At 32.0% G+C, this 20,627-nt stretch overlaps 1 protein-coding gene across 7 annotated transcripts in view; it reads left to right on the top strand.

Annotated features, from left to right (window-relative positions):
• Positions 1–7,618: 7,618 nt before the first annotated feature.
• Positions 7,619–20,627, top strand: part of LOC114334549 (endophilin-A) — a 410,053-nt gene continuing 397,044 nt past the window's right edge. For all 7 annotated transcript variants that reach the window (XM_050663601.1, XM_050663600.1, XM_050663599.1 and 4 more), the window contains exon 1: positions 7,619–7,778. The gene's annotated coding sequence lies outside the window, so the exon portion shown is untranslated. The remainder of the gene's footprint in view (positions 7,779–20,627) is intronic.

Below are 20,627 nucleotides of genomic sequence, written 5' to 3'. Positions count from 1 at the left end.
AGTGAAGTTACCTTATGGAATAAAACAGTGAGTTAATATTATTTTATTTATTCAAAACATTACAAAGCATACCATTTGTAAGGTTAAGTGACGGCCGAAAGGCCAATTATCAGAACCAGTTTTGGTTCTACAACTGGTTCATAATTACTAATGAGTTTAACAAATGATACCAGATCCAACCTAACAAATTTGTCAACAATCATGACCGACCATCAACAACCTCAAAACAAAACAACATATTCCGCTATGCTTAACAATACTTCAATTCAATTCCCTTCAAAGCACCAATCAATTTTATTTAATGCGCTGCCTGATACTAAAATAGAAGAGTACTGAATAGCACTTGACGAAGTTGTTCATCCACGGAATATTTTATTTTCTTCAAAACTATCAAATAACAAAATATGTAATTATCTCTCCAGCGAATCCTTGGTGGAAAAATTTATGTCCGGTCCAGCAGAAATAACAATTAAAGGCGAAAATCTAAAATCACAAAAATTGATAACTCCGAACGAAAGACTGTTACTATCGGGTGTTTGCCCTTCTATTCCACATATTTTAATAGAGAATGAAGGCCGCGTCTCACCATCAAATAATTTGATCAAACAGTTTGAGCAAACTCAGGAAGTACGTCAAAGTGACGTCACAATTGCAGTTTTTTTGAAATTCTAAAAATCTGTGCTCTCACTATCAGTCTAGTTTGATCAAATTTTTTGTATTGAGTTGTCTAACTTGTTTGTACTTGTTTAATATATATAGCTGTGTAACAGCGTAGCAAGGGGCTGCGTGCTAGACATGACATGGCTAACTTCAAGCCAGTCAACATGGTTGTCACTTGTATGATTTATTGTATGTAAGATGTTTAGTAAGTTTTATAAAAATATATAAGTTTACTCAATACTATGATTGTTTGACTTATAACCCATTAAATAAAGTAGTTTAAACATGGCGCAGTCAAACAGCTAGTTGGGTTACAGTTTACAGTCGAAAAGCTAAATTTATAGCAACTTGTACACGAGGTACCATACATAACCTACAATGGCAGTGATGGGAATAAATGTAAAATTACCACCAGATTTTGACCTGCAGGATCAAAATGCTGCAAGCGAATGGAAGTTCTGGAAGACTAGTTTCGAAGATTATTTACTAGCAACGGGACAAGACCAGTCAGCAGATAAAATGAAAATGTCAATTTTAAGAAATATAATTGGGGCTGAGTCTGCCAAAATTATGTCCACATTCGAGATCCCAGAAGCCGAAAATAACAAGTATGACTTGATGATATCACTAATCGATAAGTATGTTAATCCAAGGATGAATGAATCATTTGAAAGATACAATTTTATCATGAGGGTCCAGAAAGAAGGAGAGTCGTTTGAGCAGTTTCTTACTAGTTGTAGACATTTGATTCGAACATGTAATTATAATGAAATTGATCCAGAACAAACAGCCGAAGATAAAGCTCTGAGAGACAAAATATTAATGGGCATCAGAGATCCAGTTACTAGAGAAGCTCTATTGAGAGTGGACAAACTTACCCTACAAAAAGCCATCGAATTTTGTAGAACTAGTGAACAAAGTAAGAACCAAAATTTGAAATTTCATACCGAAAGAAAAGATGTAGACATAGGAGAAGTTCGTAAAGATAGGTACCAGGGCCATAGAAATTATAATAACTCTAGAAGTAAAGCGAATACCAATGAAAAATTCAAGTGTAAAAGATGTCAATCAACTCATGGGGCCAGAGAATGTCCAGCGTATGGAAAGAAATGTAAGAAATGTGGGCTTTTAAACCATTTTGCAAAGTCGTGTAGAGTGAAGAATATTGATGTCATAGATGAAGATAGCAGTGATGGATCAGCTGATAGTTTTGTAGGAAATGTCAATAAAGTATACCAAAATGTAAGTAGTCAAAATATTTGGGATGAAATTATAGAAATTGAAAACAAGAGAATTAAAGTAAAACTTGACACAGGTGCAGATGTAAGTATAATTCCATTAAAAATTTTTAAGAAAATTGATAAACAATTTAAAATTAGGGATAATCATTATGTACTGAAAGGGTTTGAGGGTACTCAGGCTAAAACAATGGGTGTCGTAAATTTATTTTGTAAACATAAAAATAAGTATGTTTACGAGGATTTTACAATTATTAATGGGGCAACTCGAGTTCTTTTAAGTGGTAAATTATGTATTGATTTGGGGTTAGTTAAACGAATCAACAATATTGAGAGTTGTGGTACTTTAGAATTAGCAGAAAGGGATAAATTTATAAACCTTAACCCTGAAGTTTTTAGAGGTCATGGTAAATTTTGTGGTAAACATAGGATCACTACAGTAGACAATTTTGAGCCAGTAAGTTACCCACCTGTAAATGTACCTGTCGCAATTAGAGATAATTTAAAAAATGAATTAGATAGGTTGACAAAAAGAGGGGCAATTGTCAAAGTTAACGAAATTGACCCCAGAGCAAGCATAAACCGCATTGTTATTGTGGAAAAGCAAAATGGTAAGTTACGTTTATGCTTAGACCCATTAGATCTAAACAAACAAATAGTCCGCAAACCAAGAGTAGTACATAAATTGGAAGATGTTTGTGCACAAATGATAGGTAAAAAGATATTTTCTGTATTTGATCTCTCTGAAGGGTATCATCATTTAGAACTTGACGAGACATCATCATGGAAATGCTGTTTTGCAACTTCTTATGGAATTTTCAGATATAAAGTATTGCCATATGGATTATCAAATTCCCAAGATCTGTTTCAAGAAGTAGTAGAAGATAAATTTAAAGGTATAGAGAATTTATTGATTTGTCATGATGATATGATTGTTATGGGAACAACAAAAGAAGAACATGATACAACTGTTAAAAAAGTGTTAGAAAGGGCTAAAGAAGTAGGAGCAAAGTTTAATGGGGACAAATTTCAATATTGTCAAGAAGAGGTCAGATTTATGGGTCAAGTTTTTTCACATAAAGGGATGCAAATAGATCCTGACAGAGTGGAATCACTTTGTAAACTTGAAAAACCAAATAGTAAAGTAGAATTACAAAGAATTTTGGGCGCATTTAATTACGTTAGACGGTACATTCCGAACATGGCTGAACATATTCAACCTCTTTGTCAATTACTTAAAAATAATGTAGAATGGGTGTGGCTCCCGTCACATCAAAAATGTTTTGATAATTTAAAGAACATAATTTGTAAATCACCAGCGTTAGTCTCTTATGATCCTAATCAAAAAATTATTTTACAATGTGATGCATCTAAAAATGGTTTAGGTGTTTGTATGTTCCAGAAATATGATTCTATTTTAAAATTAGTAGCTTGTGCATCACGAAATATGAATGATAGTGAAATAAATTATAGTCAGACTGAGAAGGAACTATTGGCAATTTATTATGCTACTCAAAAATTTCACAATTTTATTTATAATTTTGATGTTGACGTTCAATCAGATCACAAACCTATAATCTCCATTATGAAGAAGCCAATTTCCAAAATTGGATCAGTTAGACTCCAACGTTTAAGGCTTAAACTTCTCAAGTACAGATTAAATGTATATTTTGTTCCTGGGAAAGACATACATTTTGCTGATATGCTATCTAGGTCCAGTTTAAATATAGAGACACATGACCCAGAAATGTTTGAAATGGTCCACTCAGTGAGTAAACATTTACCTATGAGCCAGGAAAAGCAATCTGAGTTAAGACTAGCTACTAGCCAGGATGAGGCATTAGCAGTAATTTTTGATTTTTATTATAATGGGTGGCCAAAAGAAAAAAATGTTCCTCAAGTGTGTAAAAAGTACTATGGTATAAGAGATTCACTGTATTTTGAAGCTGGCATCGCATTTATTGATGACAAAATAATTATTCCGAAAAAACTTAGGCTTGACATGATAAAATTGCTTCACAAAGGCCATATAGGAGTCAGTAAAACTATAAACAAAGCCAGGAGTATATATTATTGGCCAGGACTTAATGATGATGTGACAAACTATATAAAAAAATGCAGGATATGTGAGAAATACAGACCAAATAATTTTAAAGAACCAATGATGCCTCATGACATTCCCAGACTAAGATTCAATAAAGTTGGTACAGACATTTTAGAGTATGGTTCAAAAGCATATTTAGTAATTGTAGACTATTTTTCGCATTGGTTGGACATTTCAATATTAAAAGATAAAACCTCCAGTTCAGTAATCAACTCATTTCAAGATACTTTTAGTAGATTTGGATATCCAGAAATTTTAATTGCAGATAATCTACCATTTACTTCGGTAAAATGTAAAAATTATTATAGAGAAAAAGACATTACAATTATGACATGCACTCCACATTACCACCAGAGTAATGGACTTGCAGAAAAAGCAGTCAATATAAGCAAACAAATTTTAAGAAAGAGTAATGAGGAAAATGTTGATTTTAGAGATTTGGTGATGGAATATAATAATACCTGCATAATAAATCTTGATGCATCTCCAGCTCAAATTTTACAGAGCAGGATCCTGAGAGGACAATTACCAACTACAGCTAATAAATTAGAACCTACAATCCAGAAACAAGTATATAAGAATTTATGCAAAGAAAAAGAGAAATTACAAGTACGTTATGATAAGACAGCACGAAGAAAACCAGTAGAGTTTAGAAAGGGAGATAGGGTAGTAATAAGAAGTTCAAAAGATAATTATTGGCGTAAAGCAATTGTGTTAGAAAAGGCCAATGAACCTAGATCATATTGGGTGAAAAAAGAAGATAACAATAAAATTATTAGACGGAATTCACACCAAATGAAACATTCATACACCACAACACTTGAAAAAGAACTCATTTTAGAACCCGAGTTGTACCCTGATATTCAGTCACAAAGTGTTCATAAAGATACCACTCACATTAACGTAAATGATAGTGTTAATAAAACCATTAGTTGCCCAAGCCCAAATGTAAAATCAGTACCTACATTGAGTCATAAAGTCAACCCAAATATTGAGACTTCTAACAGTTATAAGACGAGAGTTGGTCGTAATATAAAGACCCCTTATAGATATCGATCTTAGGGGGAAGGTGTTTAATATATATAGCTGTGTAACAGCGTAGCAAGGGGCTGCGTGCTAGACATGACATGGCTAACTTCAAGCCAGTCAACATGGTTGTCACTTGTATGATTTATTGTATGTAAGATGTTTAGTAAGTTTTATAAAAATATATAAGTTTACTCAATACTATGATTGTTTGACTTATAACCCATTAAATAAAGTAGTTTAAACAGTACTTTATTTGAAATCAAAATTTTTCATTATTATCCACAATGAACACTCAGATGTGACGTCACTAACTGTCACTTTCAGTTTGCTCAAACCAGTTTGATCAAATTATTTGATGGTGGGACGCGGCCTTGTGTGAACCAAATTAGGTCTTAAATTAATGTCACCTTTAACCTTCCTTAGAATCGGCAGTCAACTTCCAGAATTTCAACACGTCCTCAGTTTTAGAAGACAAACTTATATTCAACCACTTGTAGATATAGACCTTCCTTCTTCTTTCTTAATTACATATGAACAAACTTCGTATCGCATATTTTTAAGTTTGGATAAACCTTCGTGTTTTATCTTTAAGAAAACAGATCACATTGCAGCAAATTGTCCAAATCATAATCAACAAAATGATTCCTCTCATATCGAACACCAACCACAACAACCAATACAACAACAACCGCAAGAATCCCCCAGTCTAATCCATCACCCTTAGAAGTGGAACAAGGTCATCTAGTTAGTAATTCTAGTACCGAACCTTCACTTAACCAACAAACAGATACTATTTTAATACCTCCCGTATTATTTTTGGAAACTAATTGTATAACTAAGGATCAGTCAACGACCAATAATAGAACTATTTCGGAAATTAATACTACTCCATCTCGCAGTGAATAATTAAGTAAAGAATTTAAAATACCAACACAAACCAAAAAGAAACAAAAAAAGCAAACTGAAGCTACCACATCAATTCAAGAAATGATGATGCCAACAAAAACAATATTTCACGATATGTCAAATAATTTTAAATTAACATATGAACAAACTGTTGACTTTTTTGAAAATTGTGCTGGCTCGACTGATCCCTTGAGTTTACTACAAACATACACAACGGATGTAGGCAACTTTTATAGCATGATAACAACAATTAAGCCATATCTTACAGAAAAGAGCATGAAAACCAAATGCACTAAATTATTAAACAAAATCAACAAAATGCTAGACGATGCTGATAATCAAGAAAGTGATGGTACAACAAATTCAGCTGAAGAAATGAACTGAGGTCTTCGATCCGATTCTTCAATGGAATTTTAACGGTTTCTAACTCCCTTTAGGAAGATATCTCTCTCTCCTTAATATTTAATTCCCAAAATTTTTTGATAAGACAAACAGAATTACTTCTCCCTGGACCTTTCGTCCTACAATATGTGATCTAACTCTTTCTGAATACAATAAGCTTGATACCACCCATGCAACAATTATTCAATCGTTTCTCAACATACTTGCTTCTTTCCCAGATCATTGTCATATTTATACAAATTCATCCAAAACTATTGATGGTGTGGGATCAGAAGTTATAGATTCAAACACTATATTACAATTTAAATTATCTTCTACTTGCAGTATTTACTCTGGACAACTATATTCAATTATGCAAGCCCTTATTCATACTCGTCCTCAAAAATTTCCAAAATCTGTCATAATTACCGATTTTCTTAGGGCATTACATACGATAGAACAGTTATATCCAAGTATTCCTGTACGCATTAATAAAATAACAACTACATTTCCTAAAGAACACGAGGCAGCAAATAGGCTTTATATGGGTTCCATCACACATTGGATTTCAAGGAGGCGAAAAAAGCAGTCTTTCATACCAGAGAAGCAATACACAGTGCATTTTCAGTGTTAGTGAACATAGTGTCTCTTTCCGACTATAAATCGTTCAAAAGAAAAGTGATAAACAAATAGAAAAACTCTCAATACCTAACAGTATAAAAGCAGTCTTAAGACCACACTGTAAGCTTACAAATTATTTGAAAAACATTAATGATTTAAACAGACTGTAACCATTGTTAACATTTTGTAGATCCCATTGCTAATTTGTAAATTATGATATTGTTACTTAACTGTGAACATAATATATGTAATAATCAAAAATACTATGTATTAAGTTTAAGTAACAATGTATTAATTACAGTACACAGTACAGCTAATAACCCAAAGTGGTTGATGCTGTTCAATAAAAATAAAAAAAAACAATAATTAATTTAGTTCCAAAGTGTAACAATTCGAGTTGTTACCCTGTTTTCTTTTAATTAATGATTTTTGACTTGTTTCACTTTGGAACTAATGTATCCAAATATAAGAATAAAATATAACGAGAGCGAATCCTTACTCTCAACTCTAACAATTTTGATTTCCTGTCCTACTTAGTTCTTCCCGTGCTACCCTCTAAGAAGTATTGACGGAACTAGTCTGGCTGTCATAAAGATTTCTACGACAACCGAACAGTTCATAGTGTCATTTGAATAGCTTTTTTTTTGAATGAAGCTTGACAATCTTGACATGTGTCAGTTAGTGTCTGTAGTTTGTCTGATGCACGTATTTTCACTCAGTCTTTCTGAGTTATCTAACCTGGTTTAAAATTCAGTGGATGAAAAATTTAAATAATACGAAAAAGTTATCGTAGTTTTTAAAGTTTTGAGAAGACAGTGTTTGGATTTTGTGCAACTGAGGTAAGTTTGGTTTAATTAATAGTTTTAAGGTCTTCCTGTGGGTCTTAAATCTTATAACGGCACGATTATGTTATTAGGTCTTTGATTATTTAATTTGTAAATCTATTTCCTAAATTTGCGACAATAGATTATCACTGGGAAGGTACATATTTATTGTTAGTAACATAAATATTGTTGATGTTTTTATTTTTTATCATGACCCTCAGTGTAAATACATATTCTCCAGTAAAAACTCATGTGAATGTAATATTGTTTAACAAATATAAACACTTCTAAATGTTTAAATAATAAATTCTGAAAGACGTTCTTGATTTCTGTCCATAGATTTGCGTCTGACTAGTTGATCTTGAATTTTAAATAGACTTACTAGCTTATTTGTAATATTTTATTTAGAGTGAAACACTTTCTACATTATGTTTCATAATTTCCTTGTACCTTTGTTTACCAATACAATACATCATTATCAGCTGTACAATTTTGAAGATCATCTTAATTTTTATCTTTATCACTGATTCTATGATTAATTAAAATTAATTTAAGTACTCCACATTATCAATTAATTACTAAATATTTATATTGATATGTGCTTGTATTGTGTTCATATGCAGAGGTATATTTGTATTTATAGAAAATCATGCTGCTATCAGGATTAAGAATTTGGAATACTTGGTCAATTTCAAATTTTAATGCACTTGACATTTTTTTGTCACCAAAATTATGTAGATTGCTTAGATTGTATAATTTATTTTAATCAGTAAACTTCAAAATATATTTGAATAAGCTCTGTTATTCTGCTATGTTTAGGCTGCTTTGGTACTTTCGGTTTACTCTGCTTATATTGCTAGTACTGCAAAAAATATTCTCCAGTAAAAACTCATGTGAAGGTAATATTGTTTAACAAAACAAACACTTCTACATGTTTTAATAATAAATTCTGAAAGAGGTTCTTATAGACTTGCTTGTTTATTGAAGTTATACTTCTTTACGATCGAGAGTGAAATTTTATCACATGCCGGGCGCATGCACATACAGACAGTATGTATTTCGTTGCTAATCTTCCAAGATATGTATGTATCAGCACTGTCAGCGCGAATAAATCATATTATATCATATAAAAGGATATATTAGTGTTCTTAGTAAATGTATTATTTATTATAATTTTTGTGTCTTTGGATTTGTCTTCCTCAGGAATAAGATATTTTATAATTAAGTATCTTTAAAGTATTTTTGTATACTTCATTTGGTCAGTATGTATAAGAAATCTTGTAACCTGTCAAAGCAAAAGGGATATAGCTCAGTGGTAGAGCATGTGACCGGAGATCAAGAGGTCCCGGGTTCAAATCCCGGACGATTCATATTTTTTTTTATATTTTTGGTATCATTTTAATAAAATTTTTTTAAAAGTGGTAGGTAAAGAAAGTTAGTTTAATATTTCAATATAATACAAATAACCTGTTAACCTTCCGATGACCAACCTTTTTTTGTTACACGGATGACCAAGGGGAGGAAAAAATGACCCCAGGTCAAAAATGTCAAAAATGACTTTTAACAAAAAAAATGAATTTTTTTTTTTATTTTTTATTTTTTTTTTTTATTTTTATGGCATGGACTTTATGTCATTCAGCCAGTTACAACATGAGTATTAGTGTCATGTATAGTGTGTATGTTGAGTAAGTGCCTTGTTACTTTGCAAAGTCAACGTCATTAGCGTAAAACTACTTGGAATTACTTAAAATAGACGGTATTTTACTAAACATCAACTTCAGAATATATTTTTTATTCATAAAATATAGGGAATTTTTTTTATTTCAAAATATGAGGATATCTAGAGTGATATTAAAGTCAAATAAAAAAATAATGAGTTAAAAATTGAAAATACTTTTGAATTTATTAAAGAAAAACATATGCTGGGGTCACAATTTCCCCCGCTTGGTCATCCAAAGGTTAAGTATATTAATTTCGTTGAAATCATAATAATAGAAGTATAACTTCTTACATGCATACAAAGTACACACATATTCTTTTTTTATAATATTTTATTAGAATGAAACGCTTTCTACATTATGTTTCATAATTTCCTTGTACCTTTGTTTACCAATACATCATTATCAGCTGTACAATTTTGAAGATCATCTTAATTTTTATTACTGAATCTATGTTTAATTAAAATTTATTTAAGTACTCAATATTATCAATTAATTAATAAATGTTTATATTGATATGTACAGTAGAACCCCGCAAATCCGAACTAATTGGGGGGACAGCCTGTTCGGATTCTGGAAAAGTTCGGATTATTCGAAAGTTAGCCTAAGAAGCTAACGAAGATGATTTTTAAAAGATTTGGACTGCCACCGATCCCTTTATGAAACTTTATCCGCACGTTTATGCCTCCAATATTCTAAAGCTTAAAAATATTTAGATTTATGAAATAGATCACTGAAATATTAAATCGCTAACGCTAGTAGTTTTGTTTCGTCATGGGACATGGGAATTCGGCCATGTAAATGATTCATTTAATTTGTAATCTGGATATTGATTACACTATGTTTCTTATCTTTTTCAATGTTTTCGTTTATAGTGATTATGCACATTCCTTTATTGATTGTGTTTAAGTTTTTATAAGTATGTACTACGTATAAAGCATATAAAGTATATAAAGTAAAGTATATAAAGTACGTATTTATTTTTAATAAATTTCACATGTCCAAATTTCTATTAATTTTACATTGTTAAATTTTCTGGTTCTCTGTACATATAATAAGCATGTTTTTAAATTTTTATTTTGAATTTTTAAAAATTTTTTCGCTTTCTGTTGGTTCGGATTTGCCGAAAGTTCGGATTTGCGGGGTTCGGATTTGCGGGGTTCTACTGTACTTGTATTGTGTTAATATGAGGAGGTATTTGTATTCATAGAAAATCATGCTGTAATCAGCATCAAGAATTTGGAACAGTCCATTTCAAATTTTTATCCACTTGAAATTTTGTTGTCACCAAAATTATGTAGATTGCCTAGATTGTATAATTTATTTTAATCAGTAAACTGTTCAAAATATTATATTTGAATACATATTTTCTATATTGGTAAATTAACTGCAAAAATATGTCTTGATTTTACTGAGAATAGTTTCACACAACATTGATACTGTAGATTAGTTGTTGATTTCTGCTGTAACATCTCCTATTTACAATATAATTAGAAAGTTAACGAATTACAAGAACCTAACATTGTTATATTAAGTGTATATGTTGACATTATTGTTCCTGTTCTTGTTTCTTCATTCTTTCAATGAATTCTTTCCACTTGCAAATAATTTTCTCTTCTTCTTCATGTACCATGTCCTTTCAGAACGTTGATTACCATCTTAGTTATCTTAATTTTATTCACTTTCACCCTAAATAGCATGCTTGTATCAATACGATATCAATCTTACAAGCAGTGGCGTAACAAACTCCGTCGGGGCCCCCCTGCAGAATTGGAAATGGGCCCCTTTAAAAAATTACTAAATGCGACATGTGTAACAAATACCTATATGTGTTACAGCCCAGTAAATCAACGTAAAATATGGCGATACCGTGTAACTTTTAGTGTCACCACCGAAGTGGTCAACTCAAGACTTTTCGAGTTATTTATGAGTAAAAATGTTTATTGTTCAACAAAAAAACCATGTTTTTAGGCGATTTTTCGCAAATAATTCAAAGAGTAAGTATTCGATCGAAAAGAATATTGTTAGCAAAAATGTATCTAGCTTATAAAAAAATGAAACAAAAATGAGGTCTATCGACTCAGTAAAAGATAACTTGTAGCTCATGAAAAATTTTTCTTATTCGTCAAATTCCAAACCGAATATTTCAACGTGAAATAACCAAACAATGCAATACTGTTCGGGGAAACTGATTAGAACTTTTTTAAAGTGTTTAAAACAAGCTTTATTTTTTACAAAAGTTTCTAGCATCAAAACTAAGCCAGTTACGCTTAAAATACAATAAATCCCATTTTTTGAAAAAAAATTGTGAAAATCTCCCCCTATTTAGCACCCCAAATAAAACTAATCATTATCACCTTACAAATTACCTAATTTTCTATACGACCTGTAAGTTTCACCGGTTCAAAGTGCTTACTTTTAAAAGGGTTCTAGTTGAAGAGCTTGAACGAGTCACTAATCACGAGTATATGCAAATTTTAAACAGCCATGTCTTAACCAATTTTTGTATTACAGAAAAACAAAATAAAGCCAAAATATTTATAAAAGCAAGACCTACCTACATTTCTTTACTCTTTGAGATTTTTCGTATCACTAATACTTTTTAAGTTATTTTAAAAAAAGGCATTTTTCCAAAATAAAAAAAACTTTTAAATTTTTTCAAAAATAAAAATTTTGAACCGGTCAAACTTACAGATCATATAAACAATAAATATTTAAAGCAAATGGTAAAGCGCTAATGATAAATATATTATTTGGGGTGCGAAATAGAGGCAGATTTTCACGATTTTTTTTTACCAAAAAAGGGGCCAACTTTATTTTGAGCGTAACTCATATAGTTTTGGTTCTAGAAGCTTTTATAAAAAATAAAAATAAAGCTTTTTTTGAAACATTTAAAAAAAGTTCTATTAAGAGTTTTTCCCGAAAAATGCTTCATTTTTTGGTTATTTCAGGTTGAAATATTCGATTTGGAATTGGACAAATAAGAATAATTTTTCATGAGCTTCAACTGTGCTTTTACTGTGTCCATAGACTTCATGAATAAGTAGGTACACCATTTTCAGTATCTTATAAGCTACATATTTGCTACAAATATTTTTTCGATATCTAATACTTAATTCGATAAATAGTTATTTTTGAATTATTTGCGAAAAACCCGTCTGAAAACGTTTTTTTTTTTGAAAAATAAACATTTTCACTCGCAAATGACTTGAAAAGTATAAGCATAGATAAAGAAACTCTATAGAAGAACAAAAGTTGCTTATAATTAGTCAATTTATACATTTTTGGACTTATACGTATGTTTTTCACCCCAAGGAGGGGTGTCACCCCCGAAGTATAAGCAACCAACGGCATAAATCCAACTTTGAAGTGGAGTGTAACTAGAACCTAAATCCAAATTGTCAAGCAAAAACGTCCGTCGTGATGCTGATAATTTCACTCCAAAACTGTCATTTACTGAGCTATTGGTGTATTCATGCATTGTTTATGACGACTTATATTTTTCATCTTTATTGGTATAGAATAAAATAGAACAAAAATTACTAAATGATGGCATTAGTATTATTCTATGAGATGAACAACTTTCTTCGTGCACTATCTACTATCAGCGCATATATCTACAATTTTATTAATTCAGATGGACAACTTCATTTTTTCAATACTGCACTGCTTAAAAAAAGTATGTATTGCATAATGTAAAATTCGGCAAATTGCAATTCTCAAATCTTTCAATAGTCACGTACAAAGCATTATAGTTTATTGTCGTTACCATAAAATTTCGGTAGGCCGGAAGGGATTATGTTTCTAGATATTATGAGATTATTCACTTGGCAAATACGTCTATTTAGAAATTTACGTTTTTAATTTTAAACACACACACAACGTAAAATACTATAACAATAACAGATTTTTACATAATATCAGATAACAAGAAGGGGCCTCTAAGCGATTGGGGCCCCCCCGCAAGCTTCACGCTGCGGGGGCCTCTGTTACGCCCCTGCTTACAAGTATTTCAACCATGAAGTCTTTTTTGTCCTGGACGGCGATTGTTCATTTTCCCTTGCATATTTTGTAGCAATGTGTATGTGAGGCCTCTCCAAAGTGCATATAATCAGCATTCCTTATTATGTCACTACTGTAATATTTCTAATCATCTCTGAATAGAGTATCTTAAGCTCTGTTATTCTGCTATGTTCAGACTTCTTAGGTACTTTTGGTTTACTCTGCTTATATTGCTAGTACTACAAATATTCTCCAGTAAAAACTCTTGTGAAGGTAATATTGTTTAACAAATATAAACACTTCTAAATGTTTAAATAATAAATTCTAAAAGAGGTTCTGAGTTCTAAAAGAGATTTGTGTCTGACTAGTTGATCTTAAATTTTAAATAGACTTACTAGCTTATTTGTAATATTTTATTAGATTGAAACACTTTCTACATTGTTTCATAATTTCCTTGTACCTTTGTTTACCAATACATCACTATCGCTGTACAATTTTGAAGATCATCTTAATTTTTATCACTGATTCTGTGATTAATTAAAATTTATTTAAGTACTCAATATTAGCAATTAATTAATAAATATTTATGTTGATATGTGCTTGTATTGTGTTCATATGAGGAGGGGTTTGTATTTATAGAAAATCATGCTGTAATCAGGATTAAGAACTTGGAACAACAGTCAATTTCAAATTCTTACCACTTGAAATTTTGTTGTCATCAAAATTATGTAGATTGTAGAATCCTTTATAATCAGTGAAACTGTTCAAAATATATTTGAATACATATATTTGAATACATATTTTACTGTAATCTCGTTATACCTGACTGAAATAAAATGTGCTGCTAAGTTTTTACTAATCTTTTATCTCCCTGATAGTTCTCCACCCCTAAACCATTCTTGTTTGGAAACTTTCTTGCAACTTAATCTTCGAGCCAGCAGTATTGAAAACAATTATTTTTGAAATGTACCACAGTTTTGCTAGGTTTTTCCTAATTTATTACTGCCCCAGTAATTTTTCACCCCTCAACTAACCCTTGTTATGTCATAATATTATTAAATGCAGGGAAATAAAAAAACTATTTTCAAAAACCACTGTGTTCTGCAAAAATTTTGCAATTCATTTACCACGCTATTAATTATTTACCCCTCAACTATTAGACACTGCTAGGTTGAATTTTAAAAGGACAAAACAAAATTACTTAAAAAAATAATTTTGATAATTTTTTTTGTATTGTAGTTTTACTTCAACCTTTTAATATTTTTTACAATCTTCATATTTTTCACCTTAACACACTGGGTATAAAGTTCCTTTAAGTCACTTAGGACACTTTAAGCTCTAATTTTGAGAGCCCAAAGTCATACTTTTTCCTCCGGTATAAAAATGCACCTTTTCGCATGGTGCATTCTAAAATTCTTTTACAGGAAATTAATTTTTAAAATTAATGACACACAGACTGATAACAAGATAATAAAATAAAAACTGTTGCATTTTTTGCATATTATTTTGATTTATCTTTTGTATTAGTTATTTATTAAATAACAATAATTTTGTTATGTTATTTTACAGACTAAAAATATCACAGAAATTAATGAGTTTAGGTATAGAAAATGCTTCATGAAAGTGAAAGAGATAATAAATGCAATTTTTTGAAAAAATAAAACATAGGGATGTACTTTTAAAAAATATGAGAAACTGATAATTTTCTTTTGTATTTCTGTTAAACTTAATTTGAAAACTGGAACGTTATTGATTACCTTTTTATGTAATATGATTATTTATTTATTCCTTCTTTATATACAGTGTGTTAATTTTATAGCGATTTCGAAATAAAAATGGTCAAAACTCGTTAAACACCCTATAGAGAGTGTCAAACCTCATATTGTAAGAGCAGGGATTATGGGTGGAATCTAAATATATGAGAATTCAGGGCATCCTATTTAAAAGATTGTTTGTTTTCTTTACCACGTAGTTATTAATGATCTCGTATATTTTGGCATATTTATGCCTAGAGAATGTCACACTATTATCTAACCCTGTATATACAGGGTGTTTGGTAACGAATGGGCCATAGCTTAACCTTAGATTCCTGAGCTTAAAATAGGTCGATTTAAGCTAACTTACTTTAGTACGAAAGTTGAAATACAGGGCGTCAAAGTTAAATTTATATTTTATTATTTATTCTTGAATATTTCCTGACAGGCATGGGATAACAACACGGAATTTTGTAAGCGGGTTTTTTTTGGGATGAGAAATATAAATTCGCCACCAAAATTAGTGTATTACCCAGAGTATCACATACGTCTTCCAGGCGCTCATGTAATACATTCAATTTTTTTTTATTACCCACTCTACATAGCCTTTTCATAGTCAATAAATACAGCAAAGACGTCTTTCCTTTGATCTCGGCATTTCCCCAATAATACATTTAGTGCAAATAGTGCGTCCCGGGTTCCCAGTCGTATTTCTGAAGCCACATTGTGTTTCACTGTCATAGAAATTTTTGTAGACAACGGCAAATTGTTGTAGAAATATTTTCAAAGTGTGGCCCATAAGGTTTATTATTCTATAATCGCTACAGTTTTTAGGACATTGTTTTTTTGGTAGGGTTAGGTACATTTTTTCTAAATTGCTTTTCTGGATATTGAGTACCATAATGGAATTCTCGACCAATGTCACACTAATAACTTACCCTGTATATACAATATACAGGGCGTTTGGTAACGAATGGGCCATAGCTTAACCTTAGATTCCTGAGCTTAAAGTAGGTCGATTTAAGCTAACTTACTTTAGTACGAAAGTTGAAATACAGGGCGTCAAAGTTAAATTTATATTTTATTTATTTTTGAATATTTCCTGACAGGGATGGGATAATAACACGAAATTTGGTAAGCAGGGGTTTTTTGGGATAAGAAAGATAAATTCGCCACCAAAAATAGTGTATTACCCAGAGTATCACATACGTCTTCCAGGCGCTCATTTAATACATTCAATTTTTTTATTGGCTCCGTGCGTCTCCCCTCTACCTACAGTCACGTGACACGCTGTCAGATTTTGTAAGGACGTTTTAACATTGGGTGCGTTCGGACGACCACAGCGGCTGGACAGCTGAGCCAGCAGTAGCTGTCAGACGTCACCGCTGGAAGCCAGCCGCTGAGAGATTTACTAAGCTTTCCCTATCACGGCTGAATACAACCACTCAGCCGATTTCTGCTGACCGCCAGCCGCTATGGTCGTCCGAACGCACCCATTGAGTCTTATGGGATTATTTCGTTAAACTTGAATATTTTATTTTGTAGTGATAATACCGAATACAATTGTTAGAATTCATTAGTTATTAATTTATACTGTAATTTATGGTGCAACAAAAATATTTTCTTTTTCGTTAATAAAGATTTATTGACATAAACTGCGACAGTGAGGTTATGTATACAAAATCAAACTGATAATCAATATTGAAAAGTGAAGAATTTATATCAGATTAAGTGCGTTTTTATTTTCTGTTTATATTAATACATAATATCACTAGCGTGACACGGCATTTTTTTAAATGTCTCATTTAAACATACACAAAGCGTCCTGATAAAATTTCAAAAAACCGCCACCATGAGCAGGTCGGTCGATTTTGCTTTGACACTTTGTTAACGCTCGGAGCGAATTACCCACTCTACATAGCCTTTTCATTGTCAATAAATACAGCAAAGACGTCTTTCCTTTGATCTCGACATTTCCGCACTAATACATTTAGTGCAAAGAGTGCGTCCCCGGTTCCCAGTCGTATTTCTGAAGCCACATTGTGTTTCACTGTCGTAGAAATTTTTGTAGACAACGGCAGATTGTTGTAGAAATATTTTCAAAGTGTGCCTCATAAGGTTTATTATTCTATAATCGCTACAGTTTTTCGGACATTGTTTTTTTGGTAGGGTTATGAATTTGGACTTAAACCGATCTTCAGGGATATCACCAGTCGAATAATGACATACGCGGCAGAAACACGAACTGACTCTGACACATAGAGGACTGCTAGAAATAGTAGAGATGAAATCCCTTCGAAAAATTAAAACACTATGGGACAGATATGAGGTACAGATATACGACAGAGATGCAAGTTAGAGAACATTAATAAATGGGAACAGAAGGAAATAGGAGCAAAGTGTAAGGAATTAAGAGACATGGGGAGAAATGTTAAAAGGGACTACAATGGATCAACCGTGGATGGTAATGAAAAATGGAGATGTAGAAAAGACGGTAAAGTAGAAACATTCCCAAAAAACTAGCTGATGAAAATCAAAAGATAGTACCACTGGAAACAGACTCGGCAATGAAAACGGTTAACGAAAACAAAATAACGCACACAAAAGAAAGAAAGAATCTCAATAAGAAGAAAAGAACGAAACTTATTAGAATGGGATCTTGGAATATTAGAACCATGCTAGCAGTAGGTAAGATGCAAGAAATAGCCCTTGAAATGAAAAAATACGAACTAGAAATCCTAGCCCTACAGGAAATACGATGGAAGAAAGAAGGAAAAATTGAGAAGAACAACTTTAGCATATACTATGCGGGAGAAAACAAACAGGGAACCAATGGTACGGCATTTATGGTGAACACAAAAATGAGGGAAAAAGTGATACAATTTAAAGCAGTTAATGGAAGGATATCTTACATAAGAAAATAAACAAGCCAACATCTCGATAGTCAATTGCTATGCACCCACAGAAGAAGCAAACCAAGAAGATAAAACAGAATTCTACGACATCCTGGAAGAAACCTGTGAAAATATTCCGAGGAATGATATATTAATAATATTGGGTGACTTCAATGCAAAGATCGGAAAGGAGGACTATAATCGTAATGTAGCGGGCAAAGAAACCACTCATGACACTACGAACGATAATGGAGGAAAAATCTGCAACCTAGCAGCAGCAACAAACACATATATAGTTAGTACTAGGCATAAACATAAAAAAGAACACAAAATAACATGGATGATACCAGGAAGAATGGATGGAAACTAAATAGATCATATTCTAATTTCGAAAAAATGGACACAAATAGTACAAGACGTAAGGTCATATAGAGGGGCAAATGCGGACACCGATCACATATTGTTGATAGCAAAACTTAAGATGAAAATAATCAAAGCAAATAATCATAAGGAAAGAAAAAGGAGGAAATGGAATATAGCCAAACTGAAAATGCAAGAAAAAAGCAACAATATACAGAACAACTGGAACAGAAACTGGGTTGGTACGAGAACATAGAAATAGAAGAGGAATGGAAAAACATTAAGAACAGCATAATAGAGACAGCAGAACAAATAATAGGATTCCAAAAAAACAAAGAATCGAAAGAATGGTTTGATGACGAATGTCACCAAAAAAGTCAACTGGAGCACCTCGCAAGAAACAAAAGGCTACAGAGTGCCGAACAGGAACAACTGGACCAATATAGAAAAGAAAAACAAGAAGCATTGAAACTATAGAAGAAAGAAGAACACGTGGATCTCTGAACAAATGCAAGAATTAGAATCGAATAATAAAGACAACAAGAAATTGTTCGAATACATAAAACATCAATACAACACCAAAAAAGCTGTCACAAAAATAAACAAAAAAGATTGGGAAAAACATTTCACGAACCTATACAAAAACAACAAGGCAGATTCAGAGGATGAGGATATAAGAGATAACAGAGATGAAGAGCAAGGTACACCTACTTATCAGGAATTCATGGAGGTACTAAAACAACTAAAAGTAAACAAAACGCCAGGGCCAGATGAAATCAACAACGAACTGATCATCAACGGAGGAGAGGAGCTCACGAAGCGAATGCACAAGTTAATGGTTACAATTTGGAAGGACGAAAGCATGCCCATAGAATGGAAAAATGGACATATCGCACCAATCTTTAAGAAAGGAGATCCAAATAAGTGCTGCAACTACAGAGCAATTATGCTACTAAATACAACGTATAAGATATTAACCACAATTATAAGAAACCGACTAAATCAATACACAGAAAAAATTATAGGACCATACCAACAGGGCTTTAGAAAAGGAAGATCAACAACAGATGCAATACACGTCCTAACACAAACAATTGAAAAAAGCTATGAACATGACATAGAATTACACATACTATTCATCGACTTCCAACAGGCCTTCGACAACATATACAGACAACAATTATTAAAGAAAATGAAAAAAATGGAGATACCGGCAAAATTAATAAGACTAACTAGAATGACAATGAAAGACTCAACGGCAAAAGTTAAAACAAATGAGGGAGATACAAACGACATCAAAATAGAACTTGGGGTAAGACAAGGAGACAATCTGTCAACGACACTATTTAATATCGCTCTAGAAGGAGTAATTAGGGACACAGGCCTGAATAAGACAATTATTCAAAGCTCAACACAGATCATAGGATATGCGGATGACCTAGGACTGGTAGCACGAGATAAAAAAAGACTAGAAGAGTCACTTTCAACCCTTGTAAGAGAAGCAAAGACGAGAGGATTAATAATCAATCAGAATAAAACAAAATACCTTATAAGCACAAGAGACAATGTAAACAGAATAACAGAAATAAAGATAGGTGAAAATACATTCCAGAGAGTAGATTGCTTCAAATACCTGGGGGTGATGGTGGACGGCAAAAACAGAAGGAGTATAGAGATAAACGAAAGAATTAAAGCAGGTAATAGAGTATATTGGAAATATCACCGACTACTCAAGGACAAAAACCTGAGCAAAAAAACAAGATCAAAAATATATACAGCAGCAATTAGACCAGTGATAGCCTATGGAGCAGAAGTACTGTGCCTTACGAAAAAAGACGAAGAAAAGTTAAGAATAATTGAGAGAAAAATTTTGAGAAGAATACATGGCCCAGTGAAGACAGAAACAGGGGAATATAGAAAGCTGATGAACCATGAAATAATAAATATAACTGAAGGAGAAGATATAGTAAAATTCATTAAAGCACAAAGACTCAGATGGTTTGGGCACACACAAAGAAGAGGGGTAGAAGAACTGATCAGGAAGATAATGAACTGGAGACCAGTAACAAATAGACCAAGAGAAAGACCAAAAATAAGATGGGAAGATCAACTGCTAGACGATATATCAAAGATGGA

Source organism: Diabrotica virgifera, chromosome 10, assembly GCF_917563875.1.
Source record: "Diabrotica virgifera virgifera chromosome 10, PGI_DIABVI_V3a".
Taxonomy (NCBI): domain Eukaryota; kingdom Metazoa; phylum Arthropoda; class Insecta; order Coleoptera; family Chrysomelidae; genus Diabrotica; species Diabrotica virgifera.
The sequence above is the reverse complement of the archived record's forward strand: the minus strand, read 5'-3'. Positions and strand labels throughout refer to the sequence as shown.